This window comes from Mus pahari, chromosome 17 (genome assembly GCF_900095145.1).
Source record: "Mus pahari chromosome 17, PAHARI_EIJ_v1.1, whole genome shotgun sequence".
NCBI lineage: Eukaryota > Metazoa > Chordata > Mammalia > Rodentia > Muridae > Mus > Mus pahari.
In genome coordinates, this window is record NC_034606.1 from 25,497,808 (window position 1) to 25,502,888 (window position 5,081).

The window sequence follows — 5,081 nt, forward strand, 5'->3', positions numbered from 1 at the left end:
GAACCCCTGTCTCGAAAAACCAAACCAAACCAAACCAAACCAAACCAAACCAAACCAAACCAAACCAAACCAAACCAAACCAAACCAAACCAAACCAAAACCCAACAACAACAACAACCAACGCGACCACTAAACTGGAAGCCATAATATCTATGCAAAGGACCTAGTGCAGCCCCACGGACGCAGCCCCTGCAGCCCCTGTGCATGCTGTCTCAGGCTCTGTGATCTCATATCTACACTGACCACGCTGACTTAGCCTTGTTCTCATGGCATCCTCCATCCCCTCTGGCTCTTACACTCTTTCTGCCTCTTCTTCTGTAAGGTCCCCAAGGGAAGAGATTTGGTGGAGACATCCTGTTCAGGGTGAGCGCTCCAAGGTCTCTCACCCATGGCACAATGCCTGGCTGTGGGTCTCTGTCGCTTTTCCTATGGGCTGGAGGAGGAAGCTTCGCTGATGGTGGCGGAGCAAGGACTGCTTACGAGTATAGCAGCATGTCTTTAGGAGTCATTTTATTGCTGTATCCTTTTCCTTTTGGAACACTAGTAGTATCTGACTTTAGCCTAGGTTCCTGGGCTAACTAGTTTCAGATTCTTTGTGTGTATGGGTTCTATCTCCTGGAGTGGGCTTCAAGTCACATCAGACATTGGTTGGCCACTCCCACAAGCTCTGTGCCACCATTGCTTTAGCATACCTTGCAGGCAGAACACTATGGCAGATGGAAGGGTTTGTGGCTAGGTCGGTGCTTGCATTTTCTCTTTCGGCAGTGCGCCTTCCCATACTAAAGACATAGAACTTATTATAATAGAACACTATACCTGTCCTCTGTGGTTCTAAGGCATGTAGCTTGGTTATCATTGACTTAACAACTCATATCACACATAAGTGAATACATACCATATTTGTCTTTCTGGATACTATCCACTTACCCGTGAATTTCACTTTTTTTTTTTAATGGCTGGGTATACATTTTCTTTATTCATTCTTCTATTGAGGGGCATCTATGTTGTTTTCAATTTCTGGCTATTATGAACAGAGGAGCAATGAACATGTTTGAGGAAGACTGTCTGTGGGAGGATGAAGTACCCTTTGGGTATATGCCCAAGAGCGGTGTAGATGGATCTTGATGTCCAGGATTCTCATCTTCCTGAGGAGCTGACACACTGATTCCCATGGAGGCTGTACACGTTTTTCACTCCCACTCACAATGGATGAGTGTTCCCCTTATTCTGGCTCCTCATCAGTTTGATCTGTCTCTTGTTTTATTGATCAGAGCTACACTGACAGGAGTGAGGTGAAATCTCAGCCTTGTTTTGATTTGCATTTCCTTGATGGCTAAAGATGTTGAGTATTTCTTTAAGTGGTTCCCAGCCATTTGAGTTTCCTCGATTGAGAGTTTCCTGTTTAGATCTGTTTACCCCAGTTTATAATTGGGTTAGTTGTCTCCTTGATATCTAGTTTTAAAAGTTCTTTATACTGGATATTTGCCCTCTATTGGATGTGTAGTTGGTAAAAATAGTTTCCCATTTTATAGGCTGCCACTTTGTCCAAATGATGGTGTCTTTTGTTGTATAGAATCTCTTCAGTTTCGTGAGGTTCCATTTATTAATTGTTAATCTTAGTGCCTGTGCAAATGGTGTTCTGTTCAGAATGTTCTCTCTCTCTCTCTCTCTCTCTCTCTCTCTCTCTCTCTCTCTCTCTCTCTCTCTCTCTCTCTCTCTCTCTCTCTTGTATCAAGGAATTCAAGGGTGTTCCCCACTTTCTCTTCTATTAGGTTCGGTTTTTATGCTGAGGTCTTTGATCCATTTGGAGTTGAGTTTTGTGCAGGGTGATAAGTATGGATCTATTTGGATTCTTCTAATGAAGCCATCCAGTTTGAGAAGAACAATTTGTTAAAGATGCTGTCTTTTTGGGTGGGTTGGGGAGCAGGGTAGTGGGGAGGGTACAGGGGACTTTTGGGATAGCATTGAAATGTAAATAAAGAAAATATCTAAAAAAAAATTCTGTCTTTTCTTTTTCTTAATGCATATATCTAGCTTCTCCAAAAAAAAAAAAAAAAATCAGGTATCCATAGATGTTTGGATTTGTGTCTGAGTTTTCAAATCAATTCTATTAATCAAAAATTTCTGTTTTTGTTTTCAAATCAATTCTATTGATTGAATTGAGTTTTCAAATCAATTCTATTAATCAAAAACCATGCTGTTTTTATTCCTATAGCTCTGTAGTACAATTTGAGGTAAGGAATGGTAATTCCTCCTGCATTTCTTTTATTATTCAGGATTGCTTTAGCTAGAGTGTGTGTGTGTGTGTGTGTGTGTGTGTTTTAATTGTTTTTTTGAAACAGGGTTTCTCTGTGTAGCCCTGGCTGTCCTGGAACTCACTCTGTAGACCAGGTTGTCCTTGAACTCAGAAATCCACCTGCCTCTGCCTCCTGAGTGCTGGGATTAAAGGCATGTGCCACCATGCCTGGTGGCCTTTTTTTTGTTGTTGTTTGTTTGGTTTTTTTTTTTTTTTTTTTTTTGTTTCTAGAAATATTTTATTGGTGAGACCCCACCATTTGCACAAAGTGATCCTGGAGTCAGGCACCTTCCTCCTTGGCAATGGCATCTTTCTCGAGTGGTCCCATGAAAGTGGTCCCTTTCTTCTCCTCCATGGTCTGGAAACGACCGTGGCCAAACTTGGAGGTGGTGTCAATGAACTTCAGGTCAATCTTCTCCAGGGCTCGACGTTTGGTCTGGACCAGCAAGGACTTACAGAGAGTAAGCACTCGCTTCTCGGTCCCCACCACACAGCCTTTGAGCATGATGAAGTCATTGGTCACCTTACCATAATGGACAAAGCCACCCGGTCGCTTGTCAGACAGGTCATAGTAGATGCATTGTTCTTGATCAGTTTGCCGTCCTTGATGAGGTAGCCTTGACCAGTCTTGTAAATCTTCTTGTTAGTCTCTGTTCGGTGATGGTAGCCTTTCTGCCCAGCTCGAGCCACAGAGAAGGCGACACGGGCAGGGTGCCAGGCCCCAACACAGGCAACTTTGCGCAGACCTCGATGGTCTTTTAGGGCAGTTTCTTCGTATGCCAACGACTGGTCAGCCCTTTGTACCCTTTGCCTTTTGTCACGCCAATAACGTCAACCATCCCACCCTGCCCCAACACCTGGTTCACAGAAACCTGCTGCTCCAGCCTCTCTTGGGCTCAGTGGAGCTTCTCAGCCACAGTGCCTCCATTCACCTGGCTCTCCATCAAGTGTACCTTCTTCTGGCACAGAGGAAGCAGACACACCTGAGTGTGGGCATTTATGCGGATGACCTGACAGTACCTCCTCATGCTGTTGAAGTCCTTCTCCAGCTGCTTCTTGCCTGTGTCATCCTGCCATTTCTTACAGTACTTGGTGAAAGCCTTCTTCTTAGACATGTGCCAGTTCTTACAGAACCGCCTTTTACACTCATCGCTGATATGCTCAGCAAAATACAGTCTTGAAGGTCCGGAGGCCTCGTGGCGTCTCAACATATCCCACAATGCCCATAACCACCACTGGTGAGGTTTCCACAACGGTCACAGCCTCCACGATTTCTTTCTTGTTCACCTTAGATCCTGGCCTGTCAACTTCCTGGATGATGTGGGTCATGCCAGCCTTGTACCCCAGAAAGGCTGTGAGGTGAACAGGCTGGGGAGCGTCATCCTTAGGGAAGCTCTTCACTTCCCCACGATGCCGGCTGCTGTGCTTATGAGGCAGGAAGCCCAAGGACCCATGCCTGGGAGCTGAGAATTCCCTGTGAGACATCTCGCTGCCACACGCCGCTGATTTGTGTGGCCTTTCTGGAGTAGGTGTGGCCTTTCTGGAGTAGGTGTGGCCCTGTTGGAGTAGGTGTGGCCTTGTTGGAGTAGGTGTGGCCTTGTTGGAGTAAGTGTCACTACTTACTATCTCTAGTGAAATACAAGCAGTAATTAAAAGTTTCACAACAACAACAACAGCAGCAACAACAACAACAACAAAAAGCCCCAGGGTTAGATGGTTCTAACACAGAAGCCTTCCAGACACTCAAAGAAGAGTTAATGCCAATACGTCTCAAATTATTCCACAAAATAGAAACAGAAGGAGCATTGCCAAATTCATTTATGAAGCCACAATTACCCTGACCCCCGAATCACATAAAGACCCAACAAAGAAAGAGATTTATGGACAAATTTCCCCCGTGAGAACATTGATGTAAAATTTCTCAATAAAATACTTGCAAATCAAATCCAAGAACACATCAAAAAGATCATCCACCATGATTAAGTTGGGTTCATCCCAGAGATGCAGGGATGTTTTAACACACATATATCAATAAATGCAATCCACCATATAAAGAGACCGAGAGACAAAAACCACACTATCATCTCATTAGATGCAGAAAAGGCCTTTGACAAAATCCAACACCCCTTCATGATAAATGTCCTGGACGGACAAGGAATACAAGGGACATCTCAGCATAGTAAAGGCAATTTAGAGCAAGCCCATAGCCAGCATCAATTTAAATGAAGAGAAACTCAAAGCAGTTCCACTCAAACCAGGGCAATTTTGTCTATTCTCTCTGTACCTAGTCAATAAAGTACTTGCAGTCTTACAGCAACAGGACGGGGTGGGGGCAGGTACACACACACACACACACACACACACACACACACACACACACACACACACTAGTATATATGAGTGATCCAAAAAATTTCACCAGGAAACTTCTACAGCTTATAAACACTTTCAATGAAGTAGCTGAGTACAAAAATTAACATACAAACCAGAAGCCCTCCAGTATACAAAGGCTCATAGTGTTTTATCTCAGCAGTAGAAATTCCTAAGCAGTATAAATTCCTAAAGCAAGGCCGGAAGATTCTGCCCACTGTTCCCGTGGTGGATATACTTGACGTGAGTGAAGGGGCAAAAGCACCAGTCTTAGGGCTTCAAGCTGCCTCTTCAGGCGCCCTTCCAGCTGCAAGGGTAGACTGGTGAGTGATTAAGTCACTGGCCCGGGTAGCAGGCGGGCTGGGCTCCTGGGGTGTTTGCAGGGATCTGTCCTGGGCTTGCGCAAAGAGCAGAT

General features: G+C 44.6%; 1 pseudogene; it reads right to left on the reverse strand.

Annotated features, from left to right (window-relative positions):
• Positions 1-2,576: 2,576 nt before the first annotated feature.
• Positions 2,577-3,781, reverse strand: LOC110335000 (annotated as a pseudogene).
• Positions 3,782-5,081: the final 1,300 nt, after the last annotated feature.